We start from the raw sequence: 26,070 nt of genomic DNA on the forward strand, positions 1-26,070 counted from the left end.
AAGGAAACTATTGATTTAAGAAAATTTGCTTTGGATGAGCAAGACTGGATACTCACAACAGAGCACAGAGAAAATCTAAGTTTCTCAGCACAAATGTCAGAAAAAACCTACTTAGCCTCTGTTGCTCACTATTTCTAATTCCCCCATAAAATAGCGTTCTTTTAGGGTAATTTTCTTAATATATAAATAAACTTTAATAAATCAGTAAGAGAAAGCTCAACAACCCAACAGATAATGTGACTAGGCAGTTCATAGGGAAAGAAAAATAAATGGCTTTTAACCAATGAAAAATGACTTAACTAGGCAATTATTAAATCAAATTAAAAATAGAAAGTTATAGGAATTCCCGTCGTGGCTCAGTAGTTAACAAATCCGACTAGGAACCATGAGATTGCGGGTTCAATCCCTGGCCTTGCACAGTGGATTAAGGATCCGGCATTGCTGTGAGCTGTGGTGTAGGTTGCAGACACGGCTCGGATCTGGCATTGCTGTGGCTGTGGTGTAGGCCAGCGGCTACAGCTCCAATTAGACCCCTAGCCTGGGAACCTCCATATGCCGTGGGAGCGGCTCAAGAAATGGCAAAAAGACAAAAAAAAAGAAAAAAAAAAGTTGTAAAAGAAATGTAATCTGAGTTCACAGTTTGGCTCAGCAACAAATAACATTTACATAGAAATAATAACCTAAGGGAGTTCCCATTATGGTGCAGCAGAAACAAATTCAACTAGGAAACATGAGGTTGTGGGTTCGATCCCTGGCCTCGCTCAGTGGGTTAAGGATCCAGCGCTGCTGTGAGCTGTGCTGTAGATCGCAGACATGGCTTTGGATCTGATGTTGCTGTGGCTGTGGTATAGGCTGGAAGCCTCCATATGCCACAGATGAGGCCCTAAAAAGCAAACAAAAGAAAAAAAAGAAAGAATATCCTAGGAGTTGAATTCCCTTGTTGCTCAGTGTATTAGGGATCCGGCATTGTCATTGCTGTGGCTTGAGTCACTCCTGTGGCACAGGTTTGATCCCTGGCCTGAGAACTTCCACATGCTGAGAGTATAGATAAATAAATAAATAACCTAACTGCTAAACCTAGTATATTGGGGAGTAGCTTATTAAACAAGAGGGACTTGGAAGTTTCCAGCTCCAAAAATCTGTCATCTCACTTTTTCAGCCCCATGGCTGAACTCTGAACAATTTCTTTTTTTTTTTTTTTTTTCTTTTGTCTTTTTTAAGGCTGCACCCAAGGCATATGGAAGTTCCCAGGCTAGGGGTCTAATTGGAGCTGTAGCTGCCAGCCTACACCACAGCCACAGCAATGCAGGATCCGAGCCATGTCTGCGACCTACAACACAGTTCATGGCCACACCAGATCTTAAACCCACTGATCGAGGCCAGGGAGCAAACCTGTATCAACCATTTCGATCATGTTTCTAAGTACTTTTAGGTTATTAATGAATATCTCCATTTTTTCCAGGTTATCCAAAGTCTAGCGTCATCTGATATCAGAACACTAAGCTCTTATCCAGTTTCTACTTCTCCTCTCCCACTGCTTGGACCTGACCCAGGCTTGAAGTTTGCAGTGGGCAAGAAGTATGGACAGGATTGCCAAATAACACACAGGGTGCCCAGCTTAATGTGAGTTCCAGAAAGCAACAAATGCTTTTAATAGAATAACGTTCCAAATATTGCATAGGATGTGCTGATATTATAAAAGCATCCATTGTTCATCTAAAATTCAAATTTAACTGGGCATCTGTACTTTTATTTGCTAAATCTGGCAATCCTAGGTAGAAGGGCAGTATTACTTTCTTCTGTGTTGCTCACTGTGCCAGATGAAGACACGGAAAGGGTAGAATGAAGGGGAAGGAAAGATCTGGGCCTGCAAAGTTTTCACCTGCCATCAGCATCCTCTTCATATGTCATATGTCCAAGGTTGATTTGTGGGAGAACCTCCATCACTGGGGATGTTTTTCTGTACTTTCCCTGACCTGGAAGATGCCTCATTTGGCTGACCACTGACAGCTGTCTGCTCAGCACCTGGCTCCTGCCTGTCCACTCTTTATTAAGGTCATTTTTCATCCTTCCATATGGGACTATTGGGGTTGGGAACTTTTGAAATCCACCTGTTAGCAGCTCTCTTCCACAGAATCCAATTTGGGTCACAGAAAACCACATCTTTGCCCCACTAATCCCTGGAAGCCTTGGCCAACCTTGACTCTTTGTCCTGCGACCAGGCAGGCTGCTCCAGCCAGCTTTTGCTTCAGACCTTTTATCCAGGGGTCAATCAGTCACCAGGTACAAGACTGTCCCTGCAAACTCTGAGGGTCTTCCTAGCATCCTCCTCACTCCATTTAGGCTGAGTAGGAGGAGTCTTCCTCCCCTCCAGCACTAGGGATGGGGTGGGAAACACAGCACTGCTCCAAAGCAGTGCCCAACACAGGCTCCTTCGTTAATTCTCGAGACTGGAGGTAGTTAAAGCCTAAGGATGGAAGAATCACTTTGGGGCCACCCATTTGGCAAGCCCTGCATCGATTTCTAGAATGTGTTTACAACGTAGAGGCGCTTTGTACCTATTGTTCTTGGCTTTGGATGTTCTCAGCCTTTGTGTCTCAGTTGAATTTCAGGCCTTAAGAAATCTATTTTAACAATCGATTACATAACTGAAAGTGGTTATATAATTGTATTGTGAAGATGAGAGGGGAAAGTCTGTGTGTGTGTGTATGTGTGTGTGTGTGTGTGTGTGTGTGTGTGTGTGTGTAGGGGGCAAGGGATTGCCATAAACCCAGATCTTCATTTATCAAAACAGGAGGCAGAAAAGAGTGTCTGAAACTTAGAAATACCAGAAAGAAGATCCAAGTTACTGAAAATGCATGTCTTTGGGGAATGAAACTGGGAGTTTGAAGATTAGTGGAGACAAAATACTAATTTTTTCATTATGTGCCTTTTAGTACTATTTCTTAAACAAATCTATTACTTTGATAATAATGAAAAATATTTAAAGACTACATTTTGCCAGAACCACAAAAAAACTATGTAGTTATTAAAAAGAATGAGGCAGGGAGTTCTCATCGTGGTACAGTGGAAATGAATCCGACTAGGAATCATGAGGTTGTGAGTTCGATCCCAGGCCTCGCTCAGTGGGTTAAGGATCTGGTGTTGCTGTGAGCCCTGGTGTAGGCCGGCAGCTATGGCTCCAAATCGACCCCTAGCCTAGGAACCTCCATATGCCATGAGTGTGGCTCTAAAAACCAAAAAAAAAAAAAAAAAAGACAGATCTACATAATAATGATAGGTAATGCTTATGTAGTATTTGAGGAACATTGGACATAGTATAAATTCTGGGCATATGTGTATTTGTTTGCTAGAGCTGCTGTAACAAAGTACCACAAACTAGGTAGCTTTAAACAACGGGTATTTGTTGTCTGCAGGTCAGAAGTCAGAAGTCAAGGTGTTGGGGGGTCCATGCTCCCCCTGAAACCTGTGGAGGAGGATGCTTCCTTGCCTCTTTCAGCTTCTGGTTGTCCCAGATATTCTTTGATTTCTGGCAGCATAACTTCCATCTTCCCATGGTCTTCTCTCTATGTGTGTGTCTGTGTCCAAATTTCCCCTTTTTATAAGAACACCAGTCAGGGAATTCCCACTGTGGCTCAGTGGGTTAAAAATCTGACTAGTGTCCATGAAGATGCAGGTTCGATCCCTGGCCTTGCTCAGTGGGTTAAGGATCTGGCATTTCAAGAACTATGACATAAGTTCCAGTCACAGCTTGGATCCGGTGTGGCTGTGGCTGTGGCGCAGGCCAGCAGCTACAGCTCCAATGCAACCCCTAGTCTGAGAACTTCCATTTGCCACAGAGAAGAAAACAAAACCAAAACCAAAAGGCTAGTCATCTTGGATTTGGGTCCACCCCAATAACCTCATTTTAATTTGGTTATCTCTGTAAATATCCTATTTTCAAATAAGATCCCACTCTGAGGTCCTGTGGTGGGGGTGCAGGATTTCTAACATATTTCTGGGAGGAAACCCAGTTCAGCTCATTAACACCAGTGAGATGGATACCATTGTTAGATCCACTTTGCAGATAAGGAAATCAGAGCACTGAGAGATTAGATAATTTGGTCAAGAACACCTGCCTATGTAATAATGGTACTGGAATTTAAGGCCAGGAAATCTGGCTTCCAAATCCTATGCTTTTAGCCCCTAGACCATGTGCTCTCTCTCCAACTTAAATATACAAAACAAGGCGAGAGCAAAGCATAGAGTATGCTGTCATTTAGGTGGGAAAAAAAAAAAATGGAGATAACTATTACATCCGTGCTTACCTATACACAGTACATGTTTAGAAGAATGCCCAAGAACCTGACAACTGTTTCACCTCTGGAGAGGAGAAGGTGGGGCAAGGAAGTGAGTCCTGAATATATATTCTTTTAAAACTTTGGAGTTCCCGTCGTGGCGCAGTGGAAATGAATCCGACTAGGAACCATGAGGTTGCAGGTTCTATCCCTGGCCTTGCTCAGTGGGTTAAGGATCCGATGTTGCTGTGAGCTGTGGTGTAGACCAGCAGCTACAGCCTGATTGGACCCTAGCCTGGGAACCTCCATATCCTGTGGGTGCAGCCCTAAAAAGACAAAAGACAAAAAATAAATAAAATAAATTTAAAAATAAAACTTTGAAGTTTACTGGGAGTTTTTTGTTCATTTGCCATGTATAGGAATTAATTTAAAATCTTTCAGTTTGGTGTAACGGAAACGAATCCGACTAGGAACCACAAGGTTTTGGGTTCCATCCCTAGCCTCGCTCAGTGGGTTAAGGATCTGGCATTGCCGTGAGCTGTGGTGTGGGTGGCAGGCGCGGCTCGGATCTGATGTGGCTGTGGCTCTGGCGTAGGCTGGCAGCAACATCTCTGATTAGACCCCTAGCCTGGAAACCTCCATATGCCGCTAGTGTGGCCCTAAAAAGCAAAAAAAAAAAAAAAAAAAAAAAAAAAACTTTCAGTTAAAAATGAAAGCAGGAGTTCCTGCTGTGGTACAGAAGGTTGAGGATCTAGTGTTTTGTCTTCAGAGGCGAGGGTTCAATCCCCAGCCCAGCACAGTGGGTTAAGGATCTGATATTGCCACAGCTATGGCATAGGTCGCAGCTGCAACTCAGTTTTGATCCCTGGCCTGGGAACTTCCATATGTCACAGGTGCAGCCAAAAATAAAAATGAAAATGAAAGCTAGAGGTATGTTCTTTAACTAATGCCATCCCCCCAGATTCCAGGGGCTAATACACTGTGGAAGTGTATATGGAATCTGTTTGGGGGAAATGATCTAAGCCTTGCTTTCCAGACACCATCTTTAAGGAAGACAGTTGCTTTGAAGGGCTGTTTTGGTGGCTGTAGAACTTTAGATAGTGCATTATTTTGCTTCCATTACACTTTTATGTTCGTGTAGAATTTAATGATCATGGGAAACATAAAATATTACATGAGCTTGGGGAGTTCCTGTTGTGGCTCAGGGCGTTATGACCCCACCTAGTATCCATGAGGATCCGGGTTCCATCCCCGGCCTTGCTCAGTGGGTTAAGGATCCGGAGTTACTGTGGCTGTGGTGTAGGCCGGCAGCTGTAGCTCTGATTTGACCCTAAATCTGGGAACTTCCATATGCCTAATGTGCAGCCCTAAAAAGCAAAAAAAAAAAAAAAAAAAAAAGGCGAGACAGAAATAGATGTAAATCGTAGCCATGATTATTTTAGATGAGAGTGAAAGAATTATGGATGACATTTATTTATTTTGCACTTTTTCTTGTTTTTTATTTAAGTCCAAAGATAGAATTTAAAACACTTCTTAAAATGTACTGTGTTTTTGGGAGTTCCCGTTGTGGCGCAGTGGTTAACGAATCCGACTAGGAACCATGAGGTTGCGGGTTCGGTCCCTGCCCTTGCTCAGTGGGTTAACGATCCCGCGTTGCCGTGAGCTGTGGTGTAGGTTGCAGAAGCGGCTCGGATCCCGCGTTGCTGTGGCTCTGGCGTAGGCCGGTGGCTACAGCTCCGATTCGACCCCTAGCCTGGGAACCTCCATATGCCGCGGGAGCGGCCCAAGAAATAGCAAAAAGACAAAAAAAAAAAAAAATAGTACTGTGTTTTTGAAGGGCTGGACCCATTCCCACATGGACTGGCCCTGCCTGCCCAGAGGACAGTCCAGTGGTGACATGCGTGTGAGCCCAGGAGGTCTCTCTCCTTCAAAGTCAGCCTAGGAGGCCTTCCCCCTATAGCTCAAGGGGATTGGGTGTTGTTTCTGCAGTGCCAGGGCACAGATTCAATCCCCAGCCAGACACAGTGGATTAAAGGATCCAGTGTTGCCACTGGCGTAGGTTGTCCCTGCAATAGTAGCTCAGATTTTGGCCCTGGCCTGAAAACTCCATAGGCTGCAGGGCAGCTTAAAGAAAAAAAAAAAAAAAAAAAAAAAGTCAGCCTGGGAATCCATTTTCACATATAGGTGCGCCTACCCTTAAACTACCCCTTTACTAATTTGATTCCCAAACACACGAGAGGTGCAGGGGTGTTCTGCATGGTATCAGCTGTCATCCTTGGGACTCTGTTAGGATGATTCTCTTTTGAGTGGCCACAGGATGTAACTCTGTCCTGCAGGCCCAGCCTCAGCTGACCAATAGTGGCTATCACCTATGTCTGCTCATGTTGTTCATTCACTGTGCAATTCAAGGGTGTCACCCATGTGGATTGGTGTGAGTGGTGTCTCCTAGTGAGATGCTTGGGAACAGCCCTCGTCCTAAGACTTCCTTGGTTTCCTGGAGAGGTTTGGACTTCTTCCCTCACTAGCGCATCACTGATCAGTGGGCTGCTGCAGTAACCACCTAGTGTCAGCTCTCAGCTCCGCTTCCCCACTGAGGCTACGTGTCTAATATTGGGTTCCCCTCGTGCCAGATGGAGCATGACTCAGACAGTAAACCATCCTCAGCCCAGGGTCTGGCTAATTATCTGAGAACCGGGGGTCAGGCCTTCAGGACCAAGTCAGTGGCCAGCAGCACTTCTTGGCTTTTATTCTTGAGAGAATTTTTGTGGCATTGTCAAGAATGACCATGTTAGGAGTTCCCGTTGTGGTGCAGTGGTTAAGGAATCTGACTAGGAACCATGAGGTTGTGGGTTCGATCCCTGGCCTTGCTCAGTGGGTTAAGGATCCGGTGTTGCTGTGAGCTGTGGTGTAGGTTGCAGACGCGGCTTGGATCCCACGTTGCTGTGGTTCTGGCGTAGGCCAGCAGCTACAGCTCTGATTCGACCCCTAGCCTGGGAACCTCCGTATGCTGCGGGAGTGGCCCAAGAAAAGGCAAAAAGACAAAAAAAAAAAAAAAATGACCATGTTAAACATCAGACTGAAGTAAAACCTGCCCTGAAGTAGGGCAGGAGTCCTTCAGGGACTGGACACAGCCTGATCTCGAGTCCTTTCTTCTGACTCCCTTCAACCCCAATCATTCCAATAACCAGAGAGATCGACATAGCAGTTAGCTGTCTTCAAAGGGCCACTGACATCATAAAATAGGGTGAAAAAAGTAAATTGCAAAAAAAGTATTGTATTTGGAGTTCCTGTGTTGGCTCAGTGGTTAACAAATCCAACTAGGAACCATGAGGTTATGGGTTCGATCCCTGGCCTTGCTCAGTGGGTTAAGGATCTGGTGTTGCCTTGAGCTGTGGTGTAGGTTGCAGATGGGGCTCGGATCCTGCGTTGCTGTGGCTCTGGCGTAGGCTGGTGGCTACACCTCTGATTAGACCCCTAGCCTGGGAGCTTCCATATGCCGCAGGTGCGGCCCTAGAAAAAGGCAAAAAGACAAAAACAAACAAAAAAAAAGAAGTAGTGTGTGTTTGATCCCATTTGTGTTATGATAATCATATATCAATATGATCCTAAACATATAAAGAGATATTTGGAGGAAATTTGCTTAAAAAGTGGCAGTGGTGGAGTCACTGTTGTGGCACAATGGAAACAAATACAACCAGGAACCATGAGGTTGCCAGTTCCATCCCTGGCCTCACTCAGTGGGTTAAGGATCCGGCGTTGCCATGAGCTGTGGTGTAGGTTGCAGACGTGGCTCAGATCCCACGTTGTTGTGGCTGTGGCATAGGATGGCAGCTGTAGCTCGGATTGGACCCCTAGCCTGGGAACCTCCATATGCCACAGGTGCAGCCCTAAAAAGCAAAAAAATATATAATAAATAAATAAATAATAAATTAATTAAAATGATCAGTGTTTATCTCTAGGTTGTAGAATTTGGTGCAGTTTTTTAAAAACTTTTTGTTTTTTTATTTTTTTTAATTTTAGAATTTTTTTTAATTTTTAAAAAAAATTTTAGGGCCGCTCCCTCAGCATAAGGAAGCTCCTAGGCTAGGGGTCAAACTGAAGCTACTGGGGCCGGCCCATGCCACAGCAACATGGGATACAAGCCGTATCTGCGAACCTACACCACATCTCATGGCAATGCCAAATCCTTAACCCACTGAGCGAGGCCAGGGATCGAACCCTAGTCGGATTCATTTCCACTGCACCACAACAGGAACTCCCTTTCTTAACTTTTCAAATTGTAATTCTTAGTCTTAGAAGAACTTTTGTTTTAAACCATAGGCACATATTATTGTTATAAACTAAAAACAGAAAAATCGTTTTTCTAAAAAGAGCAATTACACACATCTCTTTTGACATGAGTATAACCTTAGGCAAGTTAGGTAACTTCTCTGTGCCTCAGTTTCCTCCATTATAAAATGAGGATAATGCTAGTTCCTACGTCATGAGACTGTGAGGTTGGATTATGTTGATATATGTAATGTGCTTAGAAAAGTGCTCAAAATGTTGAAATGCTGAGTGTTCTTATTTTGGTGGTAGTGGTGGTTGGCATTAATTTTATCATTACAACCCTGCATTATGCAGTGACGTCAGCAGGACAGGAATTACCCAGAACAAAAAGCCAAATTATTTTTGCAAGGCTATGGAAAAGGTTAGTAATAGCTGAACAGAAAAACGTCGTTTCACTGGTACATTTCCACTGAGAGCCAAGTGGTTTAATAATAAGTACAACTGACAATTCGTTTGCGAGTAAAAGTATCAGGGGGTAAAAAAGCTTCAGTCAAGTAACTTTCTAGGAGACAGCTTTCCAGGAACAATGTAGTGATCTTTAGACTGATGAACTTGAAAGAAATGAATGGAGACACAAAGAGACAAGAATGTCTATAAGAAATGCCTTTACAACATAGGCTGCCTGCAACTACTCAGTCTGTTTCATCAACACAGATTCTTTGATTAGGATCTGGGAGGGGTAGTTCCCGTCGTGGCTCAGCATAACGAATCTTACTAGCATCCATGGGACGCAGGTTCGATCCCTGACCTCGCTCAGTGGATTAAGGATCTGGCGTTGCCCTGAGCTGTGGCATAGCCAGCAGCTTCAGCTCTGATTCCATCCCAGGCTACTGGGAACTTCCATATGCTGTGGGTGTGGCCCTAAAAAGACAAAAAAAAGAAAAAAAAAAGAATCAGGGAGGGATGATGAGGTGATGTTGTGTATATTATTAACCCCATGGGTTTTTATTTGCAGTCAGGGTGGGGGAGCGGGGTGTGGCATCTGCCTGGCATGTGTGTGTTACCAAAGGCCCAGGGAGTTGTGGTGTGTAAATGTACACAGGTCAGAGCACCACAGTCTCCACATGGTTGATTGTCTGGAGCCTAACCCCGAGACACTTGCTCTGAAGTTCTAAGTCAGTTCCTGGCTCAGATGCCTCTGGCTCCAGCCTTCTGGCAGTCGGGGCACCTAGACTTGAATCTGTCATCCCAGCTCTTTCATCGGATGACTGATACAGGATGTGGCAGCAAAGATAGGTCATCATTTAAGCTGATGTGAACCTGGGACCCAGGTGACAAAACCAGCATGTGTTCTCATCATTGCCAATAATAAACTGAACAAAGCCACCTGCCCATTAAGGGTATACCACAACGCAAATCCATTACCATTCCACTTAGAGGAACTCTGTGCTTAAAATTCTGCAGTAAATGTAAGCACTTTTCAGTAGCTACGTCAAGGCTGAAAAGAGGAGTTCTTGTGAGCCGCATAAATAGATGATATTTATGAAGCCAGCTGCAAGAAGGGTGTTCATACTTCTTTCTGGCAGATGAATTGCTTTGTTACCCAGTATCACACCATAACAAAAGTCAGACGCCAGAACCACTGATAGAAAACAGACAAATACAGACTCTTGGTGGGGGAGAGGGGGAGTAAAAATTATTTTTACGTATGTTTATCATTTCTTATACAATCAAGATAAACACAAATATTTTGAAGGAACACACAGCTTAGTGATCTGCATTTGTGTTATGACGTTTATTTATACCATACTGATGATAAAAGGGACGACTTAGAAAGTCATTTAGAGGAGTTCCCATCATGGCGCAGTGGTTAACGAATCCGACTAGGAACCATGAGGTCGCGGGTTTGATCCCTGGCCTTGCTCAATGGGTTAAGGATCCGGTGTTGCTGTGAGCTGTGGTGTAGGTTGCAGACACGGCTCGGATCCCGAGTTGCTATGGCTCTGGCGTAGGCCAGCGGCTACAGCTCCAATTGGACCCCTAGCCTGGGAATCTCCATATGCCGCGGGAGCAGCCCTAGGAAAGGCAAAAAGACAAAAAAAAAAAAAAAAAAAGAAAATCATTTAGAGCCTAGTTTAATATAGACCATGGAAGAAAGCCCCAAGCCTCCACCCCCATAGCAGTACAGAAATTATTTTGACCTTGAGGGGTTTTAGAGCAGTTATCCCAATGACCACCTGGATCAATAAAAGAAAAGTCTTTACTGATTTGAGCCACACAGCTTCTTGGGGTGGATCCAAGATAAGTAAGTTGCAAAATATTTGCTTGTAAGTATTTGTAGGCTGCTGAGCCAAATCCCAGGAGTTTGGAATAAGAGGGTCCTCCGAGAGCGATCACATCAAAACATAATAGGTTGAAGCAGCAATATTCAAAATCACCTTGAAGAAAGAGAATGCTACCCAGGCAGGGCTTTGCTACCCTAGAAAAGGCATGGAGGAGAATGTGGGCATTGTCCAACCTAAGGGCACAGCCTAGGGCAGTGGAAATCCTAGCCAACAGCTTCTGAATCTTGAGCATTTTGTTCATTTGTTTGTTTGGCCATTCCCCAGTAAAGATAGAAGTGGAAGATGTGTCACCAGATGTTCAGATTCCAAGGTCACCCCTCCCCCCACCCCATGTGAGACGGATGTCTTCTGCTTTGTGAACCTAATACCTTTGTGAAACATGGAATTAATCCCACTCTTCTTGTTCTCCTTCCATGCTTATCATCAGTCTCTTTCTCCCTCTGTCATTGTCCCTACAGAGAAATTTTGTATGGAGAATATGGATATCATGTCTCCCCATCATTGTAACAATAATTTTTGACTTTGTAACTGAATCGTTATAGTTTATGATTTGACTGCAGGGAGAAAATGGGCTCTCCATGCCTGCTTTAGGTGCCCTAGTCTAATAATCCCCATCCTGTTCTGATTGTGTAGCTTAGGTCTCAGTGGGCACCTGCACTTCCTGGTTCTTAGGGAATACTGTCTTTGTATCCTCAAAACACTGATGAAAGTGTCTATGGAACATGCCTCTCAGCAAATCCATGCACTGGCGTTTTGGTTTTATATCGACTCTCATATACCTGGTTAAGTGAGTGTGATGGACAAAACTAGGTCTCTAAGCCCAGAAGACCAGGGACCACCCAGCAGACCGTGGAAAATTGCCAAAGGGAACAGGTATTACCTGAGGCCTCCTGAGAAACACTCTGATTACCTCCCTGGAAAGGCGCACCTGCTTGTCTCTGGGGTGTAAATCTGAGACCATAAATGATCTTACCAATCTTATGAGATTACTGGAGACAAACTCGTAAAACGTTGAGGGCTATCTACTCAGAACAGCGGATTTGACTTTTGAATAATGGACCTGAAGCTGTTCATCTCGACAATAATGAGCCATTAGGACCAAATGCCTCCTAAGGCCACTCTTAGGTCATGATAAATCCATATGTGTCATCTACATACGAGAGGATGGATGTCTTTCTTTCTCTGTAACAGGACGTTATGCATCCAGCTGACCCCAAAGAACTAAAAGTGTTATTATGATCTAAGTATAAAGGAGGAGAGGCCAAAACAAATTCCAGTTTTATCCTGTCAGAGATTATTAACTGACCTTTGGATTTAGGATGGACACGGTTGAAGCCCTTAAAGCCTAAAGAAGAGCCTATAAGAACCACCTTTTATGCTGTTATGAGCAGATTTCTCTTCCAGGTAGCAAAGAATCTAGTAGTGGTTTACAGTGGAATGATTACACCCAAACCCCCTGACTCCTCACAGTAAGTACTGGTCTGAAAAACCCAGACTTAACATTTTATGAGGTAAAAACTGGCTACCTTTTGCCTGGAACCGCTAACAAATTAATACCTGTATAAACAGGCAAAGAAAAAGGGTTTTCCTTTATCTATTTAGTTAGTTAGTTAGTTAGTTATGGCTTTTTAGGGCTGCTCCTGCGGCATATGGATGTTCCCAGGCTAGGGGTCTAATCGGAGGTGTAGCCACCAGCCTATGCCAGAGACACAGCAACGTGGGACCTGAACCGCATCTGCGACCTACACCACAGCTCACGGCAATGCTGGATCCTTAACTCACTGAGCAAGGCCAGGGATGGAACCTGCAACCTCATGGTTCCTAGTCGGATTCATTTCCGCTGTGCCGCAATGGGAACTCCTTCCATTTTTTAAATTAAACTTTTTGTTCTGAGACAGCTATAGAATGATATTAAGAAATAATATGAAGAGGAGTTCCCGTCGTGGCGCAGTGGTTAACAAATCCGACTAGGAACCATGAGGTTGTGGGTTCAATCCCTGGCCTTGCTCAGTTGGTTAAGGGTCCGGCGTTGCCGTGAGCTGTGGTGTAGGTCACAGACGTGGCTCGGATCCCGCGTTGCTGTGGCTCTGGTGTAGGCCAATGGCTACAGCTCCGATTCGACCCCTAGCCTGGGAACCTCCATATGCCTCGGGAGCGGCCCAAGAAATAGCAGAAAGACAAAAAAAAAAAAAAAGAAATAATATGAAGAGATCCTGTGTGCCTTTACTGAGTTCCCCTCATTGATAACATGTTGTAAAACTATAATGCAAAATCACAACCTGGATACTGACATTGATAAGTCAAGAAGCCTTTTTATAGTCACACCTACTTCCCTCTCATTCCCATCACTCCTTAACTCCTGGCAACCAGTAATCTCTTCTTCATTTCTATAATTTTGTCACATCAAGAATTTTATATAAATGGAGTCATACAGTATGTAGCCTTTGGGGACTGTTTTTTTTCTTTTCTTTTTTATTTTTTTAATTAAAAATTTTTTTGTCTTTCGTCTTTTCAGGGCCACACCCATGGCACATGGAGATTCCCGGGCTAGGGGTCTAATCAGAGCTGTAGCCACCCGCCTATGCCAGAGCCACAGCAACACGGGATCCGAGCTGCATCTGCGACCTACACCATAGCTCATGGCAACACCAGATCCTTAACCCACTGAGCAAGGTCAGGGATCGAACCTGCAACCTCATGGTTCCTAGTTGGATTCGTTAACCCCTGAGCCACGACGGGAACTCCCCCTTCTAGTGAATTTTTAATTTCAGTTATTGTATTTTGCATCTTTGCTTGCTTAATCTTTAAATCTTTTATTTCTTTGTTTCTTATAATTCATATTTGGAGTTTCCGTCGTGGTGGTTAACAAATCCGACTAGGAACCATGAGGTTGTGGGTTCAATCCCTGGCCTTGCTCAGTGGGTTAAGGGTCCGGCGTTGCCGTGAGCTGTGGTGTAGGTTGCAGACATAGCTCAGATCTCGCGTTGCTGTGGCTCTGGCATAGGCCCGTGGCTACAGCTCTGATTTGACCCCTAGCCTGGGAACCTCCATATGCCGCGAGAGCAGCCTCAGAAATAGCAAAAAGACAAAAAAAAAAAAAAAAAAAAAAAATCATCAATATTCGCCTCTAGTTTATTTCCAAGATCTTGAATCGTCTTTACTATCCTTAGGCTAAAGTCTTTTTTTATGGAGATTGGTAATGTCCAGATCACTTAGCTGTTTTTCTGGGATTTTTTCTAGTTCTTTTATCTGAGTCATACTTGTCTGCCTTTTCATTGTGTATAGATTTTTAGTGTGCTCTCCTTTTTGCAGAAAGTAGGGTTTCTTGCTTCTGACGTGTGCTCCCCTTGTGGGTGGCTGAAGTTGGTTTGGGGGTTTGCTGCAGGCTTCCCGATGGGAGGAATTAGTGCCTGCCCACTGGTAGGTGGAGCTGATTCTTATCCCTCTGGTGGGTGGGGCTTTGTCTCTGGGTAGGAGTAGAGGTGGCTGTGTGCCTGGGAGGCTTTTAGGCAGCCTATTTGCTGGTGGGTGGGGCTGTGTTCCCACCCAGTTTTTTATTTGGCCTGGGGCTTCTCAGCACTGATGGGTGGGGCAGCTTTTTCCAAAATGGCCACTTCGAGAGGCGTTCACCCTGATGATTATTCCCAAGACCTTTGCTTCCAGTATCCTTCACAATGAGCCATACTCACCCCGTTTTCCCAGGAGATCCTCCAAGAACTGCAGGCATGTCTGACCCAGATTCCTATGGAGTCTCTGCTTTGCCCTGGGACCCAGTGCACATGGAAGCTTGTATGTGTTTCTCAAGAATGAAGTCTCCATTTCCTCCAGTCCTGTGGAGCTCCTGCCCCCAAGCCCTGCTAGCCCTCAATGCCAAATGCTTCAGGGGCTTCTCCCAATGTCAAACTCCCAGGCATGGGAACCTGACATGGGGCTTGGAACTCTCACTCTCTTGGGTGAGCCTCTGCCATATTGTTACTTTCCAGTCTGTGGGCTACCTACCCAGTGGGTATGGGGTTGCTCATAGTGTGTAATCATCCTTCCTGCCATCTCAATATGGCCTCCTTATTTTTGGGCATAGGATATCTTTTTGGTAGTTTCCAGTCTATTTAGTTGATGGTTGTTCCTAAATCTGATGATACTTTAATGACATCTATATCCTCAGTCTTTGTCCGTGCAGGTATTTTGAGAGTGTCTGTCATGTTTACCAGGACACTCTGCAAGTAGAACTGGTTTTTGGCTGTCAATGATTCCTTGGTAACTGGTGAGAGAAGAAATTTCACCTTCAAAGGCAGAGTATTCAGTAGATATCAGCCAGTAATAGGTTACTATTTGCATTGAAAATCCTTGAGTCTGGAGTTCCCTGGTGGCTCAGTGGAAACGAATCTGACTAGTATCCATGAGGTTGCAGGTTCCATCCCAGCCCTTGCTCAGTGGGTTAAGGATCTGGCGTTGCTGTGAGCTGTGGTGTAGGCTGGTGACTACAGCTCTGATTCTACCCCTAGCCTGGGAATTTCCATATGCCTTGGGTGAGGCCCTAAAAAGATTAAAAAAAAAAAAAAAAAAGGCAAAAAGAAAGTCCTTGGATCTAACCTCCCCATTCTGAGCTCATGTGCAGCCAGACTCTGTATTAGAAAGAGAGAGAAAAGATCCCTTTTCCCTGATCTGGAATATTCATTCTAAATATGGGGACTTTATCAGGATTAAACTCAGCTGAAGTGACAGAAAAATAGCAGTGACAGTGGCTTGAACAAGGTAGTAATTTATTTATCTTACACATAAAAATCTGGAAGGGCAGTCCAACATTGGCATGGAGGCTCTGCCCTGAGCAGGGGCTCACGTTCCTTTCATCTTGCTTTTTCATTCTCAACATGTAACTTTCACATTGTGGTTCAGAGAGAAATAGGACATACCCTCTCCCACTAGTGAGACTGCCTTGAAATTGTGACTACCCTCCCCACTGGCCTGATCTAAATTATAGCATGACAGTTTATGGTAAGGAAGCCTGGGTAAGGTAGTGCTTATTCAGAGTGGCCAAGTGCCCGCGTAACCACTTGTTCTATTACTGAGAAAGTGACAGAGAATGAATACTGGGGGCAAATACAACAAAAAACAATCTATAATGCTAATTACGAGCAACCACCCCAGCTTCTGATTGAGCTTCACATGCTGTCATCTCTAAGGGTTTGAGAATTTTCCCATTTGATGACTATATCTGTCCTTAAGAGTAGGGTCCATGGAGTTCCCGTCGTGGCTCAGTGGTTAATGAATCCGACTAGGAACCATGAGGTTGTGGGTTCAATCCCTGACCTTGTTCAGTGGGTTAAGGATCCAGTGTTGCTGTGAGCTGTGGTGTAGGTTGCGGATGCTGCACGGATCCCGAGTTGCTGTGGCTCTGGCGTAGGCCGGTGGCTACAGCTCCGATTAGACCCCTAGCCTGGGAACCTCCATACGCCACGGGACCAGCCCAAGAAATGGCACACACACACACACACACACACACACACACACACGAGTAGGGTCCATAAGGAAGCAGCCCTCTTCTTCTCCAGCAACTCCAAATGAGTGTGATCTGACTCACCAGCAGGGTTAATGTTCAGGTTCCAAGAATGATTAATTCATCCATGGATTCTGTAGAATAATACAGAATAAATATTATGGCAAAGAGATTACAAGCCCAAGCAAATAGCATGCCCTTGGCAGAGGAATTATTAATGTTAAAAATAAATCACATCCGGTTTGCCAGAGAGCCATATCAAAACTGTAGGACGCTCTTATCTCTTTGAAACTAGCCGAGATTCAAGTGAACAAGGCACCCTTCTCTTAATTTCCCCCCAAGTTATGGAGAGGTAAATCCATGAACATGAGGTGATTCATTCTCAAGGCTGACTCAATTGTAAGCACATAATATGAAAACCCAAGTGCAAAGCCAATGTTAAAAGTTTTTTGATTTTACAGTACCCATTTGCAATGGCCCCAAGGGATTCAGAACTAAGTAACTGCATCTGAAATTTACCATAAACAAAAATCATTCACTGCTGGGAGTTCCCATCATGGCACAGCAGAAACGAATCTGACTAGGAACCGTGAGGTTGCAGGTTCGATCCCTGGCCTTGCTCAGTGGGTTAAGGATCCAGTGTTGCCATAAGATGTGGTGTAGGTTGCAGATGTGGCTCAGATCTGGCATTGTTGTGGCTGTGGTATAGGTCGGCAGCCGCAGCTCTGAATAGACCCCTAGCCTGGGAACCTCCATATGCTGTGGTTGCGGCCCAAAAGGCAAAAAAAAAAAAAAAAAAAAAAAAAAAAAAACATTCACTGCTGATATTGCTCTACTTTTTTTGGCCTCGCCCATAGCATGTGGAGGTTACTAAGGCAGAGACTGAGCCCGTGCCACAACAGTGACCCTGGCTGCTGCAGTGACAATGCCAGATCCTTAACCTGCCACACCACAAGGGAACTCTCTTGCTCTTATTTTAAAATAAATTTTTGGAGTTCCCATCGTGGCTCAGTGGTAACAAACCTGACTAATGTCCATGAGGATGAGGGTTCAATCCCTAGACTCACTCAGTGGGTTAAGGATCTGGCATTGCCGTGAGCTGTGGTGTAGGTCACAGACACGGCTTGGATCCTGTGTTGCTGTGGCTGTGGTGTAGACTGGCACTTGCAGCTCCGATTTGACCCCTCTGGGAACCTCCATATACCACAGGTGCGGCCCTAAAAAGCAAAATAAATAAATAAATAAATAGTTCCTATTACAATGTCTCACTTCTCTAGAGCTCAGCAATCTGCAGCCCTGTAGGAACACAGCTAAGAAATACAAGTCTATAACAAAATAAAACAGTTGTTATAAAAACTCATGTATTTTTTTCGCTAAGAAAGTCAAGATTAGCCACTGGGTCCTGACTCACAGCCCATGTAGTTTTTCCCTACACATCATTCTAACAAGCATGTGAGAATGACTTCTCATTTCCAAGCATATTGGAACTACAGGCATACACTGGAGATGTTGTGGGTTTGGTTCCAGACCATGGCAATAAAGTGAGTAGCGTGATAAAGTAAGTCACAGAAACTTTTTGGTTTCGCAGTGCGTATAAGTTATGTTTACACTATACTGTAGTCTGTTTAGTGTGCAATAGCATTATCTCTGAAAAAAATGTACATACCTTAATTAAAAATACTTTATAGGGAGTTCCCATTGTGGCTCAGCAGAAATGAATCTGACTGGGATCCATGCGAACACAGGTTCAATCCCTGGCCTCACTCAGTGGGCTAAGGATCAGGCATTGCTGTGAGCTGTGGTGGAGGTCAAGGACGGGACTAGCATCTGGCATTGCTGTGGCTGTGGCGTAGGCCGGTGGCTACAGCTCCGATTCAACCCCTAGCCTGGAAACCTCCATATGCCACAGATGTGGCCCTAAAAAGAAAAAAAAAAAAAAGAAAAAGTAAGTGATGCACATAGAAGTTCCCTGGTGGTCTAGTGGTTAAGGATCATGTGGCATTGTCACTACTGTGGCTCAGGTCACTGCTGTGGTGTAGGTTTGATCTCCGGGCTGGGAACTTCTGCATGCTGCAGCTACAGCCAAAAAAAACAAAAAAAACAAAAAAAAAAGAAAGAAAGAAAGTGATGAACATTGAAGACCATGCCAGACAGTGGATCCAGGAGCCACCAAAGCCAATGGAAAGTTACTCCCAAAGAGAAGAATTAGAGCTGACCTTGGGATTTCCAATTGTTCTTGACCAGCGACTGCTGTATGTCTTTTGTTTTCTCTTCCAAATGTGAGTGATCAATGCAGGAATTTTATGTTCCAACATTTTTTTATCAGGATGTGAAGAAGACTGGGCTGGGACCAAGATGCGGCAAGTTAGATGCCTAGAGCGCACAATTTAGGGAGGTGCTCACACTCCGGGAGGTGCTGACTTTGCACACAAGGAGCCATATCCAGACCTGATGGAGAGACCTACACATCAGTGCATTGTCTGCAGATCCTGCCTGTGGGCTGAAGGTAGTAACTGGATGAGACTTTGGAGTGTTCTTCTTTGCAGGGTGAAGAGGCAGTGTTCTGTGTGTGGCAGAAAGAATGAAACAGACATATGGTTACCAGAAGCATGGACTTTGGCAGAGAGTGGTAAGGCATTCCCCTGTCCCTGTGCTCTTCCTTGGCACACTAGCAGACCACATTTTCTCGTCCCTCTGCATCAAGATGGCACCACGTGGCTGTGTTATGCCCAATAGAATGTGTGCTGCCCAAGAGAACTGTATGCAACTTTAAGCCTGGTCCCTAATATCTCTGGTGCAATTATCATCTGCCCGCAGATGCAAATAGTACAATGGCTGGCTGCCAGGCCCTAAAAGGTGACAGAACCACGAGATCGAAGGAGCTTAAAATTACTTGTCAGCAGAATACCCATTTTCCGCAAGCTCACATGGAACATTCACCAAGATAGACTACATTCTGGGCCATAAAACACAACTTAAATTTAAAAGAAAAGAAATCATACAGTGTCAACTCTCAGACTATGGTGAACTTTAACCAGAAATCAGTGACACAAAGGTAACAGGAAAATGCCCAAATATGCAAAGAGTAAACACTATGATTCTAAATAAATAAAAAAATAGCACATGGTCAAAGGAGAAATTTGAAGAGTTTTTTTTTGCTTTTTAGGGCTGCACCTGTGGCATATGGTGGTTCCCAGGCTAGGGGTCAAGTCAGAGCTACAGCTGCTGTCATGAGCCACAGCTGCAGCAATGTCAAATCCAAGCTGTGTCTGCAGCCACACCACAGCTCATGACAATGCTGGATCCTTAATCCACTGACCAAGGCCAGGGATTGAACCTGTGTCCTCATGGATGCTAGTCAGATTTGTTTCCTCTGAGCTATGAGGGGAACTCCAGAAATTTGAAAGTATTTTGAACTAAATGAAAATTAAAAAGACAACTTATCAAAACTTGTGAGATGCAGAGAAAGCAGTGTGAGGGAAATTTTTTGATAGCACTGAATGCATGTATTAGAAAAGAAAAATCTAACATCAATAATCTGTAGTTCTCTTGAGGCATAGTGGGTTAAGGATCTGGTGTTGTTACTGTAGCAGCTTGGGTTGCTGCTGGGGCTCAGGTTTGATCACCAGCATAGAAACAACTTCTTCTTCTTTTTTTTTTTTTTTTTTTTGCCTTTTAGGGCCACACTTGCAACATATGGAGGTTCCCAAGCTAGGGGTCAAATCAGAGCTACAGCTTCCAGCCATAGCCACAGCCACAGCCACACAGGATCCAAGCTGCATCTCTGATCTACACCACAGCTCATGGCAATGCCAGATCCTTAACCCCTTGAGTGAGGCCAGGGATCAAACCTGCATCCTCATGGATCCTGGTCGGGTTTGTTTACCACTGAGCCATGAAGGGAACTCCAGCACAGGAACGTCCACATGGCATAGGTGTGGCCAAAATAACAACAACAACAACAACAACAAAAAAAATAAAATCAATAATCTAAATTTCTACTTTAGGAAACAAGAAAAAGAATAACAAATAAGATCCAAGGTAAGGAAAGGAAAAGAATAAGAATTTATTAGAGCAGAGATCAATACAATTAAAAACAGGAGCTACAGCTCCGATTCAACCCCTAGCCTGGGAACCTCCATATGCCGCAAAAGCGGCTCAAGAAAAGGCAAAAAGACAAAAACAAACAAACAAACAAAACCAGTATGGAGTTCCCGTCGTGGCACAGAAGTTAACGAATCCGACTAGGAACCATGAGGTTTCAGGTTCGATCCCCGGCCTTTCTCAGTGGATTAAAGATCCGGCATTGCCATGAGCTGTGGTGTAGGTTGCAGACGCGGCCTGCATCCCGCGTTGCTGTGGCTCTGGTGTAGGCTGGAGGCTACAGCTCTAATTCGACCCCTAGCCTGGGAACCTCCGTATGCCACAGGAGTGGCCCTAGAAAAGTCAAAAAGCCAAAAAAAAACAAACAAACAAACAAAAAAAAAACAGGAACGAAATAGAGAAAATCAGTGAGACCAAAAGCTAGTTTGTTGAAAATACTAATAAATCAATAAAGCTTTAGCCAGGCTAACTAAGGAAAAAAGAGTGGACACAAAATACTAATATCAAAAATGAAAGAGAGGAATCACTACAGATCCCATGGAACTTAAATGGATAATAAAAGAACACTATGAACAGCTCTGTAATCGCAAATTTGATAACCTAGCTGAAATGGACTAATTCCTTGGAAGCCACAATCTGCCAAAACTCACACAGGAAGAAGTACAGGATCTAAATAGATGTATTATCTATGAACAAAATTGAATCAATAATGAATAACCTTTCAAAACAGAAATCACCAGGCCCAGATGCATTCACTGGTGAATTCTACCAAACATTAAGGGAGAAATTATCCATTCTCTTAAATATCTTTTAGAAGATAGAAGCAAAGAGAATACTTCCTAACTCATTCATTAAAGCCAACATTGTCCTAATACCAAAACTAGACAAAAACATTACAAGAAAAGACAACTATAGGAGGTAGCCTAATGGTTAAGGATTTGGCTTTGTCACTGGCCCAGGGATAAAACATGCCATGAGTGTGGCCAAAAAAAAAAAAAGAAGAAGAAGAAGAAAAGAAAAAAAAGACAACCACAGACCCATGTCTCTCATGAACATAGGTGCAGAAATCCTCAACAAAATATGTGCAAAGCAAATTCAAAAAAGTGTAAAAAGAATTACATAGCACAGCCAAATGGGATTTATTCCAGGCATGCTAGTCAGGTTCAACATTAATATCAATTAATGCAATCCATTACATCAACAAACAAAAAATTAAAAAAGAGAATTTCATGATGATATCAATGGATGCAGAAAAAGCTTCTGACACATCCAACACCCATTCATGATAAAAAAAAAACCAAAAAACTCTCGGTTAACTAGCAATAGAGGAGAGCTTTCTCAACTTGATAAAAAGACTATCTACTAAAAAAACTCAAAAAAATCTATCATACCTAATGGTAAGAAACTCTAAGCTTTCTGACTAAGATCAGGTACAAGGCAAGGCTGTCCCCCTCACCTCTCCTTTTCAACATTGTACTAAAAGTTCTTGCTATGCAATAAGGCAAGAAAATAAAACGGATACAGATTGAGAAGGAAGATAATAAACTGTTTTGCAGTTTGAAAAACTTAGCAGATGATATGACTGTCTACGTAGAAAATCTGAAAGAATCGACAAAACTCGTGGAACTAATAAGACTAAGAACTAATAAGAGTAAGGTTGCAGGACACAGAGTTAATATACAGAAGTCAATTGCTTTCCTATATGCCAATAATAAACAGGTGGAATTTGAAATGAAAAATACAATACTTTTATATTATCATCCCCAAAATTAAATACTTAGGTGTAAATCTCACAAAATATGGACAAGATCTATATGAGGAAAACTACAAAATTCCAACGGATGAAATCAAAGAAAACTAAACAAATGGAGAAATAATCCATGTTAACAGAGAGCAAGACTCAATATTGCAGAAATATCAGTTCTTCCCAAATTGAGCTCTAGATTCGGTGCAATCCCAGTAGAAATCCCAGCAAGTTATTTTATGGATATCAACAGACTGATTCTAAAGTTCACATGGAAAACATAAAGTTCATATGGAATATCCAGCACAATACTGAAGGAGAAGAGCAAAGGTGAAAGACTGATGTTACCAGACTTCAAAACTTACTATAGGACGTTCCCCTGTGGCTCAGTGGGTTAAGGGTCTGTATTGCTACAGCTGGTGCAGATCACAACTGCAGCGTGGGTTCCATTCTTGGCCTGGGAATTTCCACCTGCCACAGGTGCGGCCAAAAAAAAAAAAAAAAAAAGACTTATTATAAATCTACAGTCATCAGGAGTTCCCGTCGTGGCTCAGTGGAAATGAATCCCACTAGTATCCATGAGGATGCGCTTCAATCCCTGGCCTCGCTCAGTGGGTTAGGGATCCAGCGTTGCCGTCAGCTGTGGTGTAGGTCACAGACACGGCTCAGATCTGGCATTGCTGTGGCTGTGGTGTAGGCCGGCCACTGTAGCTCCAATTTGACCCCTGGACTGGGAACCTCCATATGCCGTGGGTGGGGCCCTAAAAAGACAACAGACTGAATAAATAAATAAATAAATAAATAAATAAATAAATAAATAAATAAATAAATAAAAAGAATAGAGAGCACAGAAATAAACTCCCACAAATACAGACAGCTGATCTTTGACAGAGGAGCTGAAGCAATGCAATGAAGCTAAGGTAGTCTCTTCAGCAAGTGGTACTGGAAGAACTGGACATTCACATGCAAAAAAAAAAAAAAAAAAAAAATCCAGACACAGATCTTACACCTCTCACAAAGGCTTAAGTGTAGGAGTTCCTGTCATGGCTCAGCGGTTAGCGAACCTGACTAGCATCCGTGAGGACGTGGGTTCAATCCCTGGCCTTGCTCAGTGGGTTAAGGATCCGGAGTCACCATGAGCTGTGGTGTAGATCACAGACAAGGTTCAGATTCCAAGTTGCTGTGGCTGTGGTGTAGGCCAGTAGCTGTAGCTCCTATTTGATCCCTAGTCTGGGAACTTGCATATGCCCCAGGTGCAGCCCTAAAAAGACCCAAAAAAAAGTCTTTTTTTTTTTTTTAATCTACATTTGGAGTGACACATCTGCAAAATGAAATGTAAAAAGTGTTTTCTGGGATGAGTTGGCCACAGACAGCTAAGAAAACCAAGAATTAGGAGGAGTTTCCATCGTGGCACAGCAGAAACGAATCTGACTAGGAACCATAAGGTTGTGGGTTTGACCCCTGGCCTCGCTTGGTGGGTTAAGGATCTGGCATTGCTGTGGCTGTGGTGTAGGCTGGCAGCTGTGGCTCCAATTAGACCCCTAGCCTGGAAACTTCCATATGCCACGAGTGCGGCCCTAAAAAGCAAAAAAAAAAAAAGAAAGAAAGAAAAAAGAAAGAAAGAAAGAAATAGAACTAAGAAAACTAAAATCTTGTCATTGTCACAAACAGTAGTTTCAAATTTGTTCTCTCAAGGGCTCCACAATTGAGGCTGTGACGTTGGAAGAAGCATCTTTGTGTGGCCTGGTTGTTTTCCTGTTCCAGGCCATAGATAAATCCTGCCTGTGCAGACATGGACTGATGGATCCACACTAAAAGGTCTCTCCTACTGTTAAAATAATACCTCAGAGCACATGTACTTGGATGGTTTGTGGTAGTGGTGCCCTCATATATAAAAGACTTTTGCATTATAAAATTTTTTCAATGAACAGTAGATGAATCACAGAAGTAATTTTTTACTGAACTTGCTTCAATAACATCTAAGTGGGAAGTATTTGGTTACTGTCTATAATAATAAGTGTGTCTTACAAATACTTTTTTGGAAGGCTTTATCTCTGTCCATCTCTCTCATTAAAAATACATGCAGGAGTTCCCATTGTGGCTCAGCAGATTATGGACCTGATTCCACCCCTGGCTGGAGAACTTGCACATGCCATGGGCACACCCCCCAAAAAAAGGAGTTCCCTTGTTGAGCAGTTTGTTAAGGATCTGGCACTGTCACTGCTGTGGCTCAGGTCACTTTTTAGGGCTGAACCCGTGGCATATGTAAGTTCACAGGCTAAAGGTCGAATTGGAGCTGCAGCTGCCGACCTACGCCACAGCTCACAGCAATGCCCGATCCCTTAACCCAATGAATGAGGCCAGGGAACAAACCTGAATCCTCATGGATATTAGTCCGATTCATTACCGCTGAGCCATGATGGGAACTCCCTTTTTTTCCTCACACAACTCCTGCTTCATGTTCAATAAGCACTTGGGAACTTGTTTCCTAGCCTCCATATGCTGCAGGTGTGGCCCTAAAAGAAAATACAAAAAAAAAAAAAAAAAAAAAGTTCAGTAAGCGCTTCATGATCTCTTTTATTCTTCACAGTTGATAATTTTCTGCTATTATTATTGGAAACAATCTCTGAAAAGGTGGTGATTCAAGGCCCTGGCTTGGAGGAAGATGAAAATATTCAGAGCTTAGGCAACACTGTTCACAGGATCTTTGACATCTGCCACCTTGCTGGGCAACATGCAAGCCACTTTCTTCTAAGCAGCAGTGTGACCTGATGGGCATCTGAGCTTCTGGGGCACCTCCTAAAAACTGAGCTGGGAGTTTTCTTTTCATCAGAGGTTGCTTGACAAAGACCGTTCAGGGTGGTAAGGAAGTTAGTGGGATCTTTATTTTCAAAACTGAGCTCAGAAAATAAGGGGTTTTTTCCTCTGATGGTACTAGTCAGTAATGATGAACAAAACCCAGAAGGTCCCAGAGGAATGTTTGTAGTTCCGTCCAAAGAGAAATGTTATCATTTTCAATTATTCAAAGATGTGCTTCAAAATACAAGAAAGGAATATGCCACATTTTGGAGTGTGGGCAGCAACTGACATATTCCATCTCAGCTTCAAACCTCCAAATGGACCAATTTCAGGGTCTGGGGCTTGACCTCAGCCTCTCCAGTCCCATGGGGATTCTTTGGTTTGGCAGGAGTAATGGCTTTGGATGATGCATCTTGCAGCATACTTCAAAAGATGATTTGAGATGAATCCACTTCATAAGATGCTAGTATTTCTTCTCATGAATCCACACTATCTGAGATATATGGGAGGATGTCCGTTCCTCCTTAAGCTTCTCTGGCCCCAGGTTTACACTGGCAGAATCCTGCCTCATTCAGAGCATCAAAACCTGGCATCTGATTGCATTCAGCAATGAAAGTAAGCCCCCAGAAGCACAAAAATTTGGTGATACCATATTTGATTTCCTTCAGCATTTCCAGTGTAAGCTAGACCTAACAAAAGCAAAGACAGATTTTTTTTTTTTTGTCTTTTTGCTATTTTTTGGGCCGCTCCCACGGCATATGGAGGTTCCCGGGCTAGGGGTCCAATCGGAGCTGTAGCCCCCGGCCTATGCCAGAGCCACAGTAACGCAGGATCCAAGCCCCATCTGCAACCTACACCACAGCTCATGGCAACGCCAGATCATTAACCCACTGAGCAAGTGCAGGGACTGAACCCGCAACCTCATGGTTCCTAGTTGGATTCGTTAACCACTGCACCACGACGGGAACTCCAGACAGATATTTTTATTCAAAATGATAGAGTATATTTCATTAAAATCTCATCAGTGGTAAACTATTT

At 43.6% G+C, this 26,070-nt stretch overlaps 1 long non-coding RNA gene across 1 annotated transcript; it reads left to right on the top strand.

Moving 5' to 3' along the window:
- LOC102167349 lies at window positions 1,297-24,504 on the top strand. The gene is made up of 3 exons (XR_002343178.1): window positions 1,297-1,623; window positions 18,932-19,014; window positions 23,929-24,504. It is a non-coding gene; the product is annotated as an uncharacterized LOC102167349 (long non-coding RNA).

Source organism: Sus scrofa, chromosome 4 (assembly GCF_000003025.6).
Source record: "Sus scrofa isolate TJ Tabasco breed Duroc chromosome 4, Sscrofa11.1, whole genome shotgun sequence".
Lineage (NCBI taxonomy): Eukaryota > Metazoa > Chordata > Mammalia > Artiodactyla > Suidae > Sus > Sus scrofa.